The sequence below is a fragment of the Mauremys mutica genome, chromosome 18 (assembly GCF_020497125.1).
Source record: "Mauremys mutica isolate MM-2020 ecotype Southern chromosome 18, ASM2049712v1, whole genome shotgun sequence".
NCBI classification, from domain to species: Eukaryota; Metazoa; Chordata; order Testudines; family Geoemydidae; genus Mauremys; species Mauremys mutica.
Genome location: NC_059089.1, coordinates 23,593,260 through 23,614,455, shown reverse-complemented (window position 1 = coordinate 23,614,455; position 21,196 = coordinate 23,593,260). Strand labels below are relative to the sequence as shown.

Genomic DNA, 21,196 nt, shown 5'->3' with positions numbered 1-21,196 from the left:
TCTGACAAAAAGGAGAACTCCAAAAGGCAGGGGGAAAAGTACTCCAAAATTACTAAAGTAATTACATTCTTCTAGAAGCATCGCACTGTAATTCATTATAGAATAACCTGTGCTAAACATTATTATAATTCATTTCCAAGACACCTTTTATTACACATACTCACAAATTAAACTGGCCTGGAATAATTATTTATCCTGCTCAGAAACTGCATGAACAATTGAGATTTGGACTCCGTTAGTCAGGAAAATACTTTTCCTGCCTCCCCACACAAAAGGAATTTTTTTTCTCATTTTAACCTCTGTATCATACATCTAAAAAACTTAGCACTGCATCTAAAATGTGCAGTTGTAATGCAGGTGTGGTAGGGATTTATAATCAACAGTATAGCAGCCAAGGCTTGTCTACACTTCAGTTTTGTTGTGGGTCAAGTTGAGATATTTACCATTAAAGCACCTTGCATCCACAAACAAAATATTTTGTTGTGGATCGCCTGGCCTTCGGATGCATAGTAACAACCCCTCCTTGGAAGCGTGTTTTCTCAGGTGTGGGACGATTTTCCCTGCAGCAAAGTATGTGTGGCTACTAAGCTCATTATTAGCCTGCGTGCTGGCAAACTGGGTAACAGGGGAGCATAAATAGGGGGAAAAAAAGGGAGAGAGTTTGATAATTAATACTGCAAGTGCCCTTCTCAGAAATACTGTAAGTTAAACTTTATTTCTATATGTTGCAGACTTGGGTACAGAAAATTGCCTCACCTATAAAAACTGTACTTTGGAGTCTAGGAAATACCACCTGTATTTTTAAAGAATTTTGAAACATCTTCCTTGGCTACCAAGGGTGGTTTGGTGAGCGTTTTGCTTCTCCCTCATCCCCATTTGATAATATGACGACATTATTTAGTCTAAAAAGAATGTGATGTCTCACTATGCAACCAACTGAGCAGTCACTTTTTCCTCATACAGGTCAAGGACCGTGGCACGTTTTCAGATTGTCCTAAAAGTGAAAAAAGTTCAGTATTTTAGGTCAAAATTGAATGTCAGAATCTGTTATAATCTAATATTCTGAATAACTTTTATTTTAAATGAATGTCATTTGAAAATTAGAAATACAGTTACTGTATGCAGGAACAGCATTCTGTGATCTGATGCTTCAGCACAGTTAGAAGGAACAAAATTTAAAGGACATGCAGGGATCATAGTACCCAGTAAAGAAATGTAACTACCTCTGGGGTGCAGCACAAGCAGCTGTTTAATGGCACACTGCAAAAGTACAGCAACAGCTTATGAAAAGTAAAGGAGACTTTTGTATCCAACTGAAAATGCACAGGAAATTTAGGAAGGCAGAAATCATCTGCCTAAGTGAGAAGTTACCCAGGAAAGCAAGGTTAACACCGAATACTTTAAAACTAAATGCAAAGGGATATGTAACAGTCAGTCCTCAGTTTGTATGTATTAGCTGAGAGACAGCAATTCCAACCATACCACACATCTTTGCACAGTGATTTTGCACTGGTTCAGTACTGATTCAGAGGAAAGCGCACCATCTAAAGTCTCATGAACACCACTTCCTCACTTAAGTTATGATCTGGAAAGGTAAAAGCAGTTGATGGTATGGCTGCCGGTCATATCCAGGATTGTTTATCAGTGTTACAGAAGTAAACAAATGCAGAGTCGAATGTGTGACTGGAAGCAGAGAAAGAGGGGAGATTTATAGTTTGTCATATTGAAAATGGAATGTATATGTAACATTTCAATGAGCGTGCCACGAGAGAATTAAAGTTCAACTCTTAAAATATACTTAACAGTGTTCCTTTAAAGTCTATAAAAGGAAACATTTATGAAACACACAAACCCAGAAGATAAAAAATTCCTCTCTGCCACCGTATTTAGGTTAAAACATCTCACTACCTTAATTCATTCTGCGACACAAAGGTTTTTTTTAACTGGATTTATTTCTTTCACAGTAATTAATTATGTAGGTCCCACTGTATATCTAAATATTCAATCAGCGATGCATTACAAGGGGTGCATTTGTTATCATGAGATGCCCAAGGCAGGCCATAGGAAGCATGAGGCAGAGCCAATTGTTAGAGCCAATTGTTGTAATCACTCACTAGTATAATTATCACATCACATCCACACCCCGGGGCCACTTTTAGGGTATTAAAGTTCTCTTCTGTGCTACCAAAATATGTATTTCATGTGGGCAAAAGGCATAAGTGCACATATCCAGCCAAGCTCTGTGGTTCATACAGAATGTCCCTCAGACAATCCAGATGCTCTCTCAATGAGAGCTTCTTTTAAACATACAAATGCAGATGTATCTGCCTATTTCTTTGTATATTAAAGCAGAAAATAAACCAGGTTTAGTATTCATCCATTAACAACAAGAAAAACTCTGCAGCTAGAGCTAGCGCCGTCAATGTCCGAACATTCAGCTGAAGTTGCTTGATGAATGTTGTTATTTCCAGGCTATTTATTTAAGTTAGTTTGATTTTAAAACATCGAGTTATCTAGCCATACACACAAAAATCGTGTGAAAAGTTTCTTGGCAGGTGAAAAAACACTCATTTTTTTCATGACGTGGTACTTCAATGATCAATCAGAATTTTACTGATCTTTCTCAGTCACTTATGCGTTGAGAAATGGCCTGTGAAATTTCAGTCCAAAAGCTAGTTTTAAGTGCCTGAAAAACTGGGTCTTACAGTGAAAATATCTTCTTAATCTCCACTGTAAATCACGAGCCTATAGAGATTTTAGTTATTTAAGTAGTTCATAGTGTTTGTGAAAAAGAGTCTGTTTTAATCAGCCATTAATCTATTGTTTGGGCAAACTCTGTGTCTGGTTCCTAAAATGATCCTCTGCTTTCATTTTAGTAAAGACTCTTGTTCATATACCATGAAAGGGAGTAACTCTGAACAATGCTAATTTATAATAAAATATAAGGTGTAAAAACCTGACTCCACTGAAATCAACAGAAAAACTCCCATTGACTTCAATGAGGCCAGGATTTCATCTAAAATGTGCTGATGCTTTGAGAAATGAACATAAGCAACCCAAGATCCCAATCCTGGAAAAAGTTCTGTGCATGAACCCCCTTGTGACTGTGCAAAGTTCAAGGCAGTATTAGGGCTTCAGAGCGGGATCTACTAAAACTGTACCAACCCCTCAGCCTTTAAACTGGCTACATTTATAACAATAATATTGGCTACTAATAATGTGTTAATTTTATAGTACTAGTACGTTTTACCATTAACAAAAAAAGCTACATGCGCTAATGGTAGTGGTGTGATACAGGCACCTGTCCATTAGGAACGGGACCAAAACCATCCAATCATTTCAGAGAGCAATGAACAGCCATTAAATCAGTGGTGAGCAACCTGCAGCCCGCAACCTGCAGGCCGTCAGGGTAATCCACTGGCGGGCCACGAGACAGTTTGTTTACATTGACTGTCCGTAGGCATGGCTGCCCGCAGCCCCTAGTGGCCGCAGTTCGCTGTTCCCAGCCAATGGGAGCTGCGGGAAGCAGTGGCCAGCATGTTCCTGCGGCCCGTGCCACTTCCCGCAGCTCCCATGGGCTGGGAACGGTGAACCGTGGCCACTGGGAGCTGCGGGCGGCCGTACCTGTGGATGGTCAATGTAAACAAACTGTCTCGCAGCCCATCAGCAGATCACCCTGGCGGGCCGCATGCGGCCTGCCCACCACTGCATTAAATGACAACAACTTTGGGTCAGAACCTACTTGGGCTGGATACAGAACAACCACTTAGAAAGGAAAAAATTCCTGTCCATTACCAGCTCCAAGAGGTGCGATATCCCAACCCCCGCTATTTTAAAATTCATACTTTATCATCTGGGGTTGAAAAACTCCAGTAGAAAGGCACAAATGGATTGTGCTAGTAAGCAGAAAAACTGTTACATCTTCTAAATGTAATTTTGCCAAAAGCTTCTGCACATTTTTTGTGTCACGCTTTGCATTATGAAGGAAATTTCTTTTTAGAAGAACAGGAGAATGATTTGCATAATATTCTTTGCAAGTTAATATCAGCCTCTGATAATGATCTCTGCATAATGCAAAAACGTTTGAGAAGACTGTTACAACACTAAGTAATCATATTTTAAATTATGTTTCCCTTTATAGAAAGGTGTTGCAAAAACACACAGACATGAAATCTGTCTGTTGAAGCCCTAAGAACCACCTGACCATCTTCCCACTATTCTACTGTTACATATTGCAACACTGGCTTTCAAAATCTTACAAAACAAATTATACTGCAACAGTCTGGCTTCACAGAAGGCAGAGCTTTTTCCTGTGTTGATGCTACTGCACATTAGATTTCACAAGAGCTTCTGATGTACTGTATAAATTAAAGGAAGATCAAGAACTTAAGTTCTAATACAAGGCCATACCAACGAAGGCCCAGATTCTTCCATCCCTGCTCATGTTAAGTAGTACCTTGCCACTGATCTAAATGGGACTGCTCCTAAATCATGCTACTCCTCAACCAGAATAAGCGAGGCAAAATCTAGACCCACTTCACTTGCTACCTGCCAGGTTGTTTTAGCTCACCACTGTCCCTTAGATTTCTCCATGGGTAATAAACCATTTTAGTAAAAGTGGACAATGTGACCAGATACCAATAATTGATCATAAAACCATTTCCAGAGCACAAGAAATTAAAACTGCACAACCACCACCACCTTCCTCCGACTGAATGAACCTGTTCTCATGTGCAAATGAATACTACAAACAACGTGTGCAGGAAAAAAAGATATCCTCTCTGACCGCAAACAGCTTCACAAACCTCTTTGTAAGGGTTAGGTGTATCTTATCCAGGCAAAAAAGACCTCAACACTTCTTACCAACATCATGGTTATGTATCTCATTAGGCTAGGAACTTAACCTAAAAAGAAGGAGTTCTAGAAGGATGCTCTTTAACCAAATATACAGGATAACATCCCATTCAGATGTGGGTATAGACCAAGTATATCTGTCAACCCACACCAACAGGAATCTAATACATTCTCATGTTCAATGCATAATGTGAGACTAAGATTTAATAACCATAACCCGTCGTTTAAAAATGAACTAACCTTCTCTGGTCAAGAGTAAAAATCTAAATACACACTCGGAAAGACATCAAGAGCTAAATCTTACCTCAGACTAACCCACACATAAAATCACATACTTCTATTAGCAAAGCAGGACAAATATATTTCTAACTGTATGTACAATATAATGACCTCAGACTCAATTTACTACAAAGACTGTATTCTGCAGAATTTAAAATGATACAATTCCAATAAACACTCTTGAAATCAAGTGTCCTCAGAGCCTGCCTGTATCATCTTCAGAATCAGTCAGGGAAATAAATTCACTTGACCATCAACCATTCCCCCAGAACCTTAGCAGGTACTACAGGCATAAGCCAATTTCAAACCCTGATAAACATTTTTGGCCACTCACAAAGGTAAAACTAAAATTAAACAGCTGAGCTACATAGCCTGGGCACAATGCAAACTGAGAATTTCTGATATCAAAACTCTGCTTGCAATTCCTGTTGCTTTTCATATTATATTTTGCACTCTTGAGGCAGAACATGTAACAAATAACTATACCTGTTCCTTACCTCTTTTTGCACCCTTGTTGTTAGTGGGTATGAAGTGAACAACTTCCCTTATTCCATTAAGGTCTCAAACATTCAAGAACTACAAGCAGCCTCAAGATCCATATCTAGAGTGACCAGACAGCAAGTGTGAAAAAATCAGGAGGGGGGGGGGGGGACGGTAATAGGAGCCTATTTAAGAAAAAGCCCCAAATATTGGGACTGTCCCTATAAAATCAGAACATCTGGTCACCCTATCCACATCCCAAATTCTCTTTTATACCCATAATCCTTAAATTACAGTTTGTTAGGCAAATTCCCCATGCTTTCTATTTGGCACTTGAGACCAATTAACATGAATGAATTCTCTACCCCCTTTTTCAGATTAAAAAAATGTCTAAGTATTATATCTGAAGAGCTGGTTTTGGACTCCAGCAAAGAGACCCGATTGCCCAAACTCGCCAATACTTCATACTGAACAAATGAAATGCACTGGGGATTAAATGCCAACAATGTGGTCATTGCACTGCAACACATGAGTAAGACATGATCGCTCCTCCAAGAAATCACTGAAGTTTTCTTCAGAAGGCCTGAAGATGTCACAGGCCTCATGCAAATCCAAGATGGCTGCTCACCTAATTTGGAGGATTACACAGTAACATACACAACCTTAAAGTCTTCAATGCAGATTTATTTCCGCGGCAAAACAAGTTTGTGAAGACACAGTGGGGGAGATTCTGCTGCTTCACCCAAAGCAGATGGGAGATAACCAGTTCTCCTCTTTTGTAGTTTGCAGATTTCATTTTAGGATGTTTTACTCATGTTTGCAGCATAAATGGTAACAGAGCTGAGTGTTCCATTTTACTCTGCAATAATCCAGCTCCCTCATCAGGATATATTCATCCTTTGACTCTGTAGTTTATTCACCCGCACACCCATCCTATCAATTCAATACTCTGTCCTGATGCTGAGAATGACAGTTCAGTTCTTTAGCAAAGGATCTGTATTTACTACTTTCTCTCATATCCTATAGTAGGTGTAGATGACTCAAGACTTAATTATATAAAACAAAACTTCAGAAAAGAACTTCTAAGAATTTAATATGTTTAAATTTGGGACTAAACAATAGAGTGTTCTGGATGATCGAGAGGCTTGATAATGTTAAACTGAACAAGTACAGTCTGCTATACTGAAAAGGACATGGCAAGATTCCTAGGAACTGTCTGGTAAGTCAAGAAGTTCTGTGGTTCGATTCATCATGCAGCCTGTACATTAGTCAATCGTACTCCTTAGTCTATTCTGGAGAACAGGAAAAACGATGGCTCCATTCCAAATACTGTGTACTCTGAAGAAACCCTAATAATCACTTAACACGGCTCTTGTAAAACCTCAAGAAACACTGAAACTCTTCACTATTTTGGAGGAAAAGATGAGGTAATTACTGCAAATAATTCTTTGCCATTCTATTATAACCGTCCCACATAGACCTTAAAACAGTTTACAAACAATATGCAATACCCCATATTACTATTCTCATTTTACACTTGGGTAAATCGAAGAACAGGAGTAGTGATCCATGTCCTGTCAGAGAGTCAACAACAGAGACAAGAACCCCAGGATTCTGACTTCAAGTCCTCTGTTCTAGCCACTGAACACCACTCTCTCCCCGAAAGAGCTGTACACTTACTGGTGGGATACGTAGGCCTTGCCCAAGAAGCACCTGGCATCTGCATCCCCAATTGCGATTAACAGGAGTTGCTGGTGAGCAGTGCCTATCAGGCTCAAGTAATTAGTAAACAAAATTTAACGTATTATCTCAAGCTATACAACATTTTCAAGGTTTTTCCTTCCCTCTGCTACATTTCAAAACATGATTATTCTGTTCTTTTTTAAAATCTGAATTAAAACAAAAGTCAAAGCTTTGTCTCTTAATCAGAAGTTAGGGAAGAAGTCATAATAGCCCCATTCATCAAAAGCAAACTTGGTAAAGTAGTGGGTACAGCTTATATTCATAAGGAGAGAATGAAAAACACTGAGCTGAGGAAGAGTTAAGGGACAGAAATAGAAGACAGCCCTCCAAAATATTTTTTTTAGTAACATAACTGGCTATGATGCTGTTTTCTCTTTGTTTACCTTCTATGGAAAGCAATATAGAAAGCCAAAGTAATACACTCAACTACTTTCTTAAGAGCTTTGCTCTTTTTAAAAAAAATCCAATTATAGAACAACTTTCTCAGCAGGGGTCAGTATAGAATAAAAATCACCAAAGTTAACATATACAAGACCAACAAAGATTAATGTCTACACGGTTTCAAAAGTAGTACAATGCAGATTTCATTAACATTTTAATTGTAATGTATATCTTTTTAATCTTCTTTCACACTAATGGTTTTAAATGAGAAAAGAAAAGAAACATAGAATAAAAAAACTGCTGACAACAAAAAATCAACATGCAAAATTTAACAGAAGGAACTTAGTGCTGTAATGGGAAATGAATTAAATGTTGAAAACTATGTTAATGTTGCATTAAAGTAGAGATTGAATTTCTTGACTCTTCCATGAAAACAAAGTTAAGGTTGCAACTTTAAGTCTGTCCCTTTCACAGACACACTACAATAAGATTGTTCATTATAAGACAACAGAACATGTACACCTAAAATTTAAAAAAGTGACAGTTAAAACATTGCACTGTACAGTTTAATTTATTTACAGAGCAGCATCTTAGGAGGAGAGTTCTATTCTTCTTCTTCTTGTCTATTACATTATGCTTTTCAGTAAATTTAGTATTTCTCCCTGTTGTATGAGCATATAAGTATGTAAAGATAAAAGTCACACACACTTAGGTCTTTTTTACATTGTACAACCAAGGTTGGATGATAAAGTAGAGTAGAACAGGAACAGGTATTTATACCAATGTTTGATAGTGCAAATGGAGCTACACTGGAGCATCAGAAATGGCGAAAAACTTGCAGAGATGCATCTTTACCTGAATGTCCAGTCCTCAGAACAAAAGTCATCTAGGATGAGAATCAGCATGCGAAATTTCAGCACAAACGATAATTGTGTATAAGCTGTGAAAATACAGGTTTTCAATAAAAGTGTCCTCTCAACCATAACTATAATAAAAACAGGTATACAGGAATAAATATAGGTTGCAAAGCTTGATGTGCTCAGCGTAAAATACAGAAAGGTTTCCAAGTAAGCAAACATCTAATGAAGGATTATCCTTATTTGTGAGGATTCCATTCCATCAATGAACTGAACCATAAACCTCTGCATCCGACAGAAAGGAGAATCTGCTTGTTCTCTCCCTAAAATGACTAGCCGCGCCCTGTAAACAGCAGGCTGGCACACAATGCTTCATAGACCTTTTTTCCCTTGGAGGTATTTAATCCAACTACTTGCCAAACCTAGTTATGTCTAGCTTTCAAAAACAAGTGACGTTAAGCATTATCAAACCAACATAACCCACCAAGTCTTTCAAGCATACAGCTGTTGTCTTTCAAACAGAAATTTCTGTAATTCCAATAATGTATTAATGCACCTGGGTGGTACTGTATCTGTCATATCATAATTTGAATATGGGGCTCAGCACCTTGCAGGGACAGGAACTCAGAAGAGAAATGCTATCCCCACCATAACTTTGGCATTGTTACATTGACACTACAGTATGTTCTTCTTAACACCTCTACAAGCGGTTATATTTTCCAGCCTAACTCTGTTTTTTCTAGTGCATCACATAACTATAGTATCCTGTGGCATAGGGAACTGGCATGCAAAACACATATCCCCACTCAAAGTACGTAGCTTTAGGCTGCCACATGTCTCTCTAATAAATATTGTGGTGTTAAAGCATTTATGGAAAGAAATCATTGCTGGCGCTGGACGACACGACCCCTTTCCATACAAGTGTTCAAACCTACTATCTTGAAAGAGCACAGGCTCTGTCATATTTAACTTACAATTCTTTGCACATGCTATTCTTCAGTTTGCTGATGAATTTTTGCCTCCAGACTCCCAAGGATGGAAAACATCTGGCTCCTCTCCCTAAATCAATAGAATCCTCAAAGAGCTCTGATTGCTACAAATTAGTTGCCATAAAGTGAGGTGAATTTTTTGCTGTTTTTACAAATGATTAATAGGTCCCTATATTGGCTTTATTGCTGTTAGGATGTCACTGTGAGGTAAAGTATTTAATCTCATCCCAATGACTATATATGGTCACTTTGATGGAGTCACCCCCTCCCCCTACATTCTGATGCCCTTAACTCCTGGCACTAACTTCCAAAGCAAACTGGCAGTATTTGGGAACTGTGCCACTAAAGCAGAAGTCAGTAGACTCCCAATGTTACCATGAACTCCCCCCTTTTCCAGTTAATGCTTTTAAACACCCCTTAAAGCTGGAAAGATTTTGAAAAGATACACAAGGAGAAACTTTTTAAAAATACTTTGAAGTCATTTCAGAAAAGAAAAAAGTGTCAAGTTACTTTTGTTTAAATGTAGATTTTATAATTATTGCTTGGAAGTTTAAAATCAGCCTCTCTTGCTGCTGAAAAGTGTGTTAATTTATTGAGCCTGCATACTGGTTTGTTATTATACGGTTGCTTGTGACTCCTGGACTGGTGTCAATGATCCTCACAAACCTGGGGAAAAAATGCACGGAAACATTTGTGTCTGGTTAGGAAGGGAAAGATTAAAATTTACTTTGCGTGAAAGTTTCTAAAAAGTAGAATTTCCAGACCATTTAGAGGATTAAGAAAATGATTATTTCTTTGGACAGTACTCTGAACATGGAAAGCACAAAATACGTGCCAAGTACTATTACCGACACAGTATTTCAATAAGGTTGCAAGATATTTTAAGTCTCAGTAAGTGTACCAAAAAACTTGTTTCCTCCCATGAATCAGAGTCACTGGCAGCCAATCACTGTCCCAGATCACATCCCTCTATGGTGAAAACCATGTGAGGCAGCAGTGTGGTACTGGGGGAATTTCCCCGGCAGATCTCCAGAGATATATGGGAAGCCAGGGCCTTTGACATAGAGGTCCTGTACTTCCATACCATATCCTACCCCAAGCATCCCCAAGCAGTGTAACTCCTTTGCAGACACATTGCCAGTGCCTGCTCTCGGCCCGCCCTGTCCCTAGAACCCCCAAATAGGTAAGCCACATGGAAAAGATAACAGTTCTAGGCTGCATTATCTTTCCTAATTTCCATGAAACTGGAGAGCTCAGGGTCTAGTATTTGTGGTCAGGAAAGAATTTCCCCCCAGGTCAGATTGGCAGAGACCCTGGGGTTTTTCGCCTTCCTCTGAAGCGTGGGACATGAGTCACTTGCTGGTCCGAACGAGAGTAAATGGTGGATTCTTTGTAACTTGACGTTTTTAAATCAAGATCTGAGGACTTCAGTAACTGAGCCAGAGGTTATGGATCTATTACAGGAGTGGGTGAATGAGGTTCTGTGACCTGCAATGTGCAGGTCACACTATATGATCATGACGACTTCTCCTGGCCTATGAGGGGTTGGGGGAGAAAATGTGAACGCTCCCCCACTTCCCACGCAGCCCTTCCTCCACTCCTCACATCAGGCCTTCAAGTTTCCACTCTTCCCTTCACAGAGACCCTGTATTCTGGGGAAAAACCTCCACCCAGTCTGCAGTGATGGGGGAGGGTGAGAAAGGGCTTGATATCGCAGAGGTGGCTGAGGCTATGTCTATACTACAGCTTATGTAGGCATAATTTATGTTGCTCAAGGGTGTGAATAAACCACCCCCTGAGTGACATAAGTTACACTGACATAAGCGCCAGTGTGGACAGTGCTATGATGGAGGGAGAAGCACCTGTGGAGGTGGTTTTATTACGCCGACGGAAGAGTTCTTTCCCGTCATCACAGAGCGTCTTCACCAGATGCAGTGCAGCTGCATCGCTGTAGACATGCCCACAGTCTCCCTCCATAAGGAAGGGGGAGACCCAAGCTCAGAGAGTTCCCTTTGTGCACTGATCTATGTCACATGATCTGGCTGAGTAGTAGGAATTTTATTACCTCTGTCCCCATTTAAGAGAAATCACATGACAAAAAGAGTGCAATACCTCACACCTGAAGTCTTGGCATGATTCTTTACCCCTCTGTAAGATCATGTCATTTAACAAGTTAAAAACAGCAGGTGTGGATAAATACAGTGCACGATTTAATATTTTTAAAATCTCTGCCTTCAAACATTTGCTTAATTTTTTTTTTTAAAAAACAAGTTGAACTTAAAACTTGCTAACGAATCACAGTTCCCAGCAAATGAGCAATTACAGTTGACAATGATTTATGCCTGAAGCAAGCTGGGAAACATATTTTGCAAATGATCTCATCCACAGGCAAATGTGGCATGACACTTGATTTGCTAAAAAAGACACAAGGTTGTCAAAATTCCTGTCACTTTGCAAATAAAGTCAGGTAGAAAGAAAATGAAGAGCCTCGCCCTCTTTAGCATGGTTAACCTATTTCTCAATGTGCTTGAGAAAAAAAAACTTTAGGTGTTTCCATCAAACCTAGTTAGTGAAGCTCTGATAAAAGAGCAAAGGTTAACTGAACTGCTAAGACTTCACAGAACTAACCTAAGCAATGCAGAAGAGATGGCCCCTGAGTGACTGTAAGGCTGCAATTCACAAGAGTTGCTCTGCTGGCATCATAGACACCAGCAGAGATTTAGGGTATGTCTACAATGGAAACTTCAAAGCACTGCCACGGAAACGCTCCCACGGCAGCGCTTTGAAGTGCAAGTGTGGTCGCGTGTGAGCACTGGGAGAGAGCTCTCCCAGCGCTCCTGGTAATCCACCTCCATGAGGAGATTAGCTCCCAGAGCTGGGAGTCTGTCTACACTAGCGCTTTAAAGCGCTCAGACTTGCTGCGCTCAGGGCAGTGATTTTTCACCCCCCCTGAGCCTGCAAGTTAGAGTGCTATAGAATGTAAGTGTAGACAAGCCCTAAGGAACTGAACAACTGCAATGCACAGCACTTTCCCTGGCCATCAGGTGTTATAGAAAGCTTAAATAATCAAAAGAAACAATAAATAATAAAGATATCAGTGTTTGGGTAGAAGAAATGACGTGCCTTTAACTTTCCATTTTCTTCAACGTCTGCATGAGTTTTGTCAAATCAATCTAAAATGTTCCCTTGAAGTGGTTTGTGACTTATATAATCACTAGAGCTCTCTGAAGCTATTATTCCTTTCTACCTCACTAAACCCCCTCTGTTTTCACAGAAAGCTACTGCTAACAGGTTGCCTCAGCTTAAATTCAAAATCTGGAAAAATTCAAAGTTATGGCTGAATCTCCATTCTAACCTAATTTTGTCAGGCCTGTGTATTTTTAAACACAAGCACTGTAGGGAGATAGCCAATGGTAAAGTCACATCATCATTTTGTAAGATTGCTTTCCTAAGTTTATCCACAATCCAATGACTCCAAACAATACTTAGCAACACACCAGCCTATTGTGTCAGAGAGCCATGTACCAATTTAAGTACTATTGTGTCAATAAAGCCAGCTTTCAAATAAAGTACATATCTGCAGACGTACACAGCAGAGCAGAAACCGTCCAGGAGACCTGGCAGGGAAATCACACTTTATAAGAAGATGGTCTAAAATAAATATTTCCATTCCACACAGTGAGGGTTTGCAATCTGATTGGAATAAGCACACACAAGTGTGGACGTTTCTCTGAAGCTAACCCAGATTTCTTCGGGGGTACAACGCTGAGTTGAACAAGTGCTCTTGTGCTCTTTCTGGCACTTCTCAGAAAACCAACTGGATATACCACGAAACAGCATCTTGTCTCTCGGCACTTTGCTGCCTGATCCTAACTGAAACCTGTGGCTAAAATCTGAAGTTTACAGAGAGGTTTGTTTTGAGTCCAGGCCTAGAAACGGACAAAGATTCAAAGGGAAGGAGCATTCTTATCTTCTCCAAACCAGTTTAAACATCCATGATTAGAGTCCACATGAAAGGCCAATTAATGCAGTAACAGTGCTCTTCACATCTTTGGGCTGACAAAGTTTACAGAATTAGAGCCCGACGTGAAGTTGGTGCTAATGGCACCATTTCATATAAACTGAAATCTGTCGAAAACCTAAAAGATTCCCAGGGTAAGGAAAATCCAGACAGATCAGATTTATTATTAAATAGTGGCATGAAGTTGCTTTCATTTTGCAGAAAGACGTTGTCATAGCCTGAAAAACATGCAAGTGTGAATTGGTCACCATCACTTGCAGGAGTACTTTTATACACACATGTTGTCAACATGCTAAATATGGTTTTATCTTACATGTCTTCTATACCCTTAAAAACAGAGAGAGAGAATTAGTGTAGCTAGTAATAAGCAACACAATCATAGAAAGGCTTCTTCCAAGATCAAACTTTGGGAAGCTGGAACAACTGGGCTTAAACTCCATGAACAAAATTATTAAGATAACTTTAAATTGGACTCCAGTACTGGAAGTTTTCACCCATCTCTTATCCACATCAAGATCTTACATTTCAGATACTATATATTCTAATACATCACAATTCAAGATCCATTAAAAAGCTGCCATCAAGTGAATTTATGCCACCAATTTAAGTCTTACAGAAACAGTGTTTCTCAAAAGGCACGATTAATAGAAATGTCTATGTCTGGCATTTTCTTCTTTAAATTCTAATGGAAATGTTTTTGTTTGGTTTTCAGTGCTCCTCTACAGTGTTTGCAAAATAAACACTGTAGTATTGTACACGTGCAGGAGAACCAGAAGACTAAACTTCCTATAGACTGGGTCAGTTGTTTGTTTATTGCAACGGTCCAATTTAAGAGAAATTCAAAGCATAAACATTAATGGTGCAAAATTAAGTGAGATTTTAGAATCCACAGTGTTTTATTAACTAGGATAATTAAATTTGTTTTGTAAAATTATGTTTACCTGAAATATATATTATATATTTAACCTGAATGTCCCTTTAATACTGTTCTATGCCCTTTTCTCTATTTTTTAACTAAAGAAAAAAATTCACATTTCATTACAGAAAATGTATTACATTAAAAAATTGCTAAAATTTGCAAGGAAGAAAGATTTCAACTCCCATAAGTTCATTCTTTCCCTTGGGCATTCCAATTCCACCCCCCCTCTTTCACATAACCCCGTATAAAACCTCAATTGTGAGACTATTTGTTGTTTTTACACAATGGCATGAAATCTTCAGTGGACCATGGAATGACATTTATTCCCAGGAAAATAAGGGCAAGGTCCCTAATTATCTTGTATTTGCCTCTCACTAGAGGTTGAGCTATTATTACCTCTACTGTTCATAGCTTGAGGATATGTGCTGACTGTCTTAGGCTTGGCTAACAACATATATTCAAGTAAAAGCCAAAAGGTTTAGCCTTAGTCTGTTTAAAGCTATTTAAAAGTAGATATTCAGCAGTTGAATGGGCTTGTATTTTTGTTTCATTTTAACTATACTCATACATACATTTTAGCACTGCTTCTGGATAGTGCTGAGCATTGTTCGCTCTTACTGAAATCTAATAGGCCTGGAGGGTGCTCGGCATCTCACAGCATCAGGATCCTAATGCTTTGTATGAAGTATGACTAGATTGTTTCAAGAATCACATTAGATACATGATTCCAGAAACCCACTCTTCATGCACTGGAATATTAACTTCTAGAAGCCAACATGCAACCGAGAGGACAGCAATAATTCAGTTTTGTTTACCGATTTCAACTTCTACTACTGTTTAATATTTTAGTTTGAAAAGGTAAAACAGCGTGCCAGCTTATCAATTACTCAGGACACAAGACAAACACTTGGCAAGCATGAAGTGCATCAAGCTACTCACAATCTCACAAATGCCCTTTGAAAGGAGGAAACACACAAGTAAATATTCAAATTAATGAAGCAGTGTGTAATGGAGACTTCATTTTAAGTGTTCCTGTACTTTTCCTGTTAATACATATGGGTGAGTCTCACATACTGAAGTACAGAATGTACTGCTATCATTTTATTTTCCAATAGCAGTGGTGACGTTTGGAGAAGTCCTTGAACAGGGCAAATGTACTTTAACTACAACACGCTGCCTACTGCAGTATGTACCATAACACACCAGCATTCGGAAAGGTACTTATCCAAAAAAAATCCCAACCCAATAAAGTACCACTATTTTTTCCACACTTATACATCAACAAGCTGCTTAACATCCTGCGTCTTGCTGACCACGTGAGATAGCATAAAATAATACTGGAATATTATAATACATGTCTGCTCCGCACACCCCCAAAAACCCCACAACTGCAGTCATTTGAATGATAGCATCCTTTGCAAAAATGTTATACCATTATTCATAAACTATGCATTTGGGTGTTTTGTTTTTTTAAATCCCTTTCCTTCAGGCCATACAATCCTCCAGTACCAAGAAAGAGTGCAAACATCTATACAAACACTTAGAAATTAAAATCAACTAAGCACTGCAGCCACTTCATTAACGTGTTTCTAATTATAACCTATTTCTCAAATCCATTTTGCTAGGTGAATAGGATTTGGAAAGACCATAGGATCTAATCAAATTCTACCAGAAGATTCAGCATCTTTTCTAGGAAAGCTCCAATACTAGGAGAGGAGGTGTGCTTTGGAAAGTAACTCCCCCCCCACCCCCAAGCAAACAAAAGAAAAGAAAAAATAAATATCGCGTTCTTACACTAATGGATGCTTTACCCCTTGTTACACAAAACACTTCCTTATCTAGATCTCCAATAACTGCAATTTGACATTAAGAAAAAGACAGCACAGCTCATCATGTTATTTGAAGTAATTAATGTATGTTTGTGTCCCTGACTCCATGAAAGGCTAAGGGGTTTGTTATAATATTTACTGTGCCTGTTCCTTCAGTATCAGGGTTAAAATCTATTGTATTTACTATATTTTTTAAAAAATGGGAAAGAAAAACCTGTTTACTGACTGCTCACTGAATTAGCGACATGGGGCAGAAGACTGTTTTATATTTTATTGACTCAATAAACTAACTGTATTAAAAGCAGGACCTGCCAGCTCCAGGAAACAGCAGTAAAACCTCAAAGGAATTTTTTGGGGAGGTTGAGAGACAAAGTCCAGGATATGTTTCCCCCATATTACAGAGTGGATTAAAATATCTCTCGTAACTATTTGTTAAACATTAGTAGAGTGCTGGGCATTGTACAGAACAATGAATTACTATGTACAACTGGACACAATCCTTTTATCAAATGCACCAGAGGACTATCAGTTCTTTTGAGGGCAGGGCGGAAGGAAGGAGAAGACAATACCCCTAGAGAAGAGGAATGTGGTGTGAAGAGAAAAAAAATCACTCCCAATGGACAGGGTGAAGAAAAAAAAGTCTCTGTGCTGTTTCTTGGGCAGGAGGAATTCCCCAGGGAGGATGTGGGAGAAGATGGGGATTCGGGACTGGCTTTATTCCCCTGGGAAGGACAGATGGGAGACAGAGGTGGGCAGAAATCCCCTGCAACAGTGAGAGGATTGGAGCATGCAGGGGTGCCTCAGCTGTAGTACTGGAGAGTGGCTTTTCAGGGGTAGGGTGTGGGAGATGACAGGAGAGGCATTTTCCGGGTAAAGGGTGTGGAGGGTTAGGACAAAGGCAAGTCCAATGAGATCAGAGGGAATGGTGGCGGGGGGGGGGACTCCAATAAGACAGGGTGTCAGGAGAATTGGGACAAGTCCCCTGGAATGAGGATATTGGGATGACTCCGCTGTGTATGGGCAGGTGACTCCATTGGATGAGGAGGAGTAAGGGGTGACAGCCATAGGGGGGAGTGGGTTGGGACTGAGCCCCATGGATGGAGGGTGAGAGGGCCTAGGCAAGCGCTACCCCCATGTTGGGGGGAGAGGTAAGGAAATAGAAGGGTTATTGTCCCAGCTGGAGGGGCAAGGTGTTTAATCCCTCGGGGGTGACTGGCAGAAGTGACTGTGTGGGGACAGGTAGGGGTTAGTCTGCTGTTAAAGGACTGCACTCTCATGCAATCGGTGGGGCCAGTTCCCCTGTGAGTGGACTGAATATGTTGGGGTTGAGTCCCGTTTGGGAGGGAGCTCTTCTTCCCCCCTTCCTCCCCCAGAGGTAGCATAGGAGGTGGGGGGGGGAGACCCTCTGGTGCAAAAGAGGGGTGGGTGGGGCAAGCTCTCTGTTAGAAGGGGCAGAATGAGGAGGGTGTGATCCCCATGCTGGGGGACAAGCAGGGGTGAGGCCCCTGTGGGTGGGAGAGATCATCAGAGAGGGAAGAGGCAAATCCTCTGGATGATTGGTGGTGGTGGGGGGGGTTCATGATGAGTCTGCTGTGGATTGGGAGCAGGGTAGGTGGGGACTGAGCCTCTGTGGGAGAATCCCCTCTGGGATGTAGGTTAGGAAGAGAGCACCAGGCTGGGGGGGTTAGTCCCCTTTAGAGAGAGAAGAACCAGGGAATAGGTGTGGGATGGCTGCCCTCTGAGGGGGGAGGATAGAGGAACCAAGTCTCCCTTTAACAGCGGTAGGAATATGACACACACACCCTTTGAGGGGGTGACTCTCTGGGGGCAGGTGTAAGTTAGGGGTGGGTAGTTCCTGCAACTAATAGGCTAGGGGACAAGTCTCCCTTGAGGAAAAAGGGGTTGATTCTTTAGGGGAGAGGATGAAGGGCAACCCCAGGCAAGGGGGTGACTCGGGGGGGTGTAGGATGGGGTGCGAGCCCAGGGGAGGTGGCCCTAGCCCTAAGGGTGGGAGTGGCTGGGGGGGCAAGCCCCAGGGGAGGGGGGGTAAACACTGGTGGGGAAAAGCAGGATGGGGTGCAAGAGCCCCAGGGGAGGATGGGACCCTAGGGATGGGGGTGACTTATGGGGGGGTGACCCCAGGGGAGGATGACTCCATGGGGGAGTAGGATGGAGTGAACAGTGGAGGGCAAGCAGGGTGACTGAGGGGGTAGGTTGGGGAGAAGGGGAGGGGGATGACTCAGGGGGTAGGTTGGGACAAGCAGCGGGGAGGGGGAGTAGAAGGGGTGAACACCGGTGGGGCAAGGGGGATGATGGGGGAGGATGGGGCGAGTTCTGTGGGAAGTGGGCCTAGCCCTAGGGGTGGGGGTGACTCGTGGGGGGGGGGAGCAAGACCCAGGGGAGATGGGCCTAGAGGAGGGAGGGTGACTCTGAGGGAGGGATAGGCTGCGGCAAGCCCTGGGGAAGGATGACTCAGGGGGAAGTGGGGGGGCAAACACCAGTGGGGTGAGCGGGGTGACTAGGGGGGTAGGTTGGGGAGAAGGATGATGGGGGGAGGTTGGGGCAAGCACTGGGGGGAAAGGATGACTCTGGGGGGAAGGAGAGGGGGTGACTCGGGGGGATAGGGGAGCAAACATTGATGGGGCAAAGGGGTGACTGGGGGATACAGTGGGGGGAGGGAGGAGTTGGGGGAGAGGGAAGCAAACACTTGTGGGGTGAGGGGGTGACTGGGGGGGTAGGGAGGTGACACCCAGGGGGGCAAGGGGGTGACTGGGGTAGCTTGGGGCGGGGGACAGGGGGTGACTCGGGGGGGGAGGGGAGCAACACCCGGTGGAGCAAGAAGTGTAGGTTGGGGCAGAAAGGGGGTGATGGGGGGGGTAGGGGAGTGACACCTGGTGGGGCAAGGGGGGGAGTTAGGGGGAGCGAAACTCAGGGGGGCAAGGGGATGACTGGGGGTAGGTTGGGGCGGGGGGGGACTCAGAGGCGTTAGGGGGAGTGAACCCCAGGGGGGCAAGGGGGTGACTCGGGGGAGGGGAGAAAAGCCCAGGGGGGGGGTGAGGGGATGACTAGGGGGCAGGTTGGGGTGGGGGACAGGGGTTGACTCGGGGGGAGGGGAGCGTCACAGGGGGGCAGGTTGGGGCGGGGCAGGGGGTGATGGGGGGGCTAGGGGGAGCGAAGCCTGTTGGGGTGAGGAGGGTAGGGTGGGGTGGGGGTTGATGCGGGGGGGTTAGGGAGAGCAAACCCCAGGAGGGCGAGGGGGTGACTCGGGGGGAGCAGGGGGTGACTTGGGGGTAGAGATGAGTGATGGGGGGGTTAAGGGAGCCAAGCAAAGCCGGGGAGGGAGAGGGGGGTAGGTGATGGGGGGTTAGGGGGAGCGAAGTGAAGCCCAGTGGGGGGGAAGAGGGTAGGCTGGGGTGGGTGACAGGGGGGTTAGAGGGAGAGGCGAGGGGTGACTGGGGGTAGGTTGGGGCGGAGGGGTAGAGGGGAGCGACACCCGGGGAGGCGAGGGGTGACTGGGGGTAGGTTGGGGCAGGGCAGAGGGCGAGGAGGCTAGAGAGGAGCGAAGTCCGGGGGGGGGGGGCGAAGGGGGGTAGGTTGGGGCGGGGCAGGGAGGTGACGGGGGGTTGAGGGGAGCGACGCCGGGAGGGGGCAGGTTGGGGCGGGACAGGGGGGTGACGGGGGGTTAGGGGGAGCGAAGCGAAGCCCGGGGGGGCGAGGGGTGACGGGGGTAGGTTGGCGGGGGGGGACTCGGGGGGTTGAGGGGAGCGAAGCCCGGGGGGGGGGCGAGGGGGTAGGTGGGCGCGGGGGGAGGCGCGGGGTGGCGGGGGTGGGTGGGCGGGGGGGGGGGGAAACGGGGGGGGTAGGGTGGGCGAGGGGGTATGTTGGCGCGGGGGGGCGAGGGGTGACGGGGGTAGGTTGGCGGGGGGGGGGGACTCGGGGGGTTGAGGGTGGGCGAGGGGGTATGTTGGCGCGGGGGGGGCGAGGGGTGACGGGGGTAGGTTGGCGGGGGGGGACTCGGGGGGGCGAGGGGGTAGGCTGGCGCGGGGCGGGGGGGACTCGGGGGGGCGCGGGGGTAGGTTGGCGCGGGGGGAGGCGAGGGGTGACGGGGGTAGGTTGGCGGGGGGGGACTCGGGGGGGCGAGGGGGTAGGTTGGCGCGGGGGGAGGCGAGGGGTGACGGGGGTAGGTTGGCGGGGGGGGACTCGGGGGGGCGAGGGGGTAGGTTGGCGCGGGGCGGGGGGGGACTCGGGGGGGTGAGGGGGTAGGCTGGCGGGGGGTTGAGGGGAGCGAAGCCCGGGGCAGGGGGCGCGTATCCCCGCCAGGGCTCCCGGCAGGGGCAGGGGGCGGGCGGTTACCTGCGGGGCTCGCTGCCCCATGGACGCGCGGCGGCTCCCTCGGGCCTAGCGGCGGCTGCCCGGCTCCGCGGCAGGAAGTGATTCCAGCGGCTCCTCACATGGACTTTCCCTGACCTCGCCCAGCAGCGCCGAGCGCCGCAGCCAGGCAGCCGCGGGCGGGGACACGGGGCGCAGCCGGGGAGCGGGGCTGATCGCGGGCCCCGGCTCTCCGGGCCAGCCGGACCCTCAGCACAAAGGGCCGTGGGGCTGGAGCCGGCTGGCGGAGCCCTGGCCCTGCAGGCGCCACAGGCTTTCCCCGGCTCCTGGCTCCCAGCTCCCTCCGGGGAGCTGCCTCCCCCGAGCCAGGCGCTCCCCGGGACGGGGACTCCCTAACCCTGGGGCTTGGGCTAGCACCGCCCGTACTCTCTGCTGTGACATGCCATGGGCAGGGGATGCAGCCGCCAGACCCCCCCCCCCCCGCAGTCACGCGTGTCCCCCACGAAGCCCACAGA

The 21,196-nt window shown here is 44.5% G+C and overlaps 1 protein-coding gene across 1 annotated transcript in view; it reads right to left on the bottom strand.

Annotated features, from left to right (window-relative positions):
- The window catches only part of NACC2 (NACC family member 2), a 78,037-nt gene extending 57,255 nt beyond the window's left edge, over positions 1–20,782 (bottom strand). The window contains exon 1 of the mRNA XM_044992889.1: positions 20,706–20,782. The gene's annotated coding sequence lies outside the window, so the exon portion shown is untranslated. The remainder of the gene's footprint in view (positions 1–20,705) is intronic.
- Between the last annotated feature and the right edge of the window lie 414 nt (positions 20,783–21,196).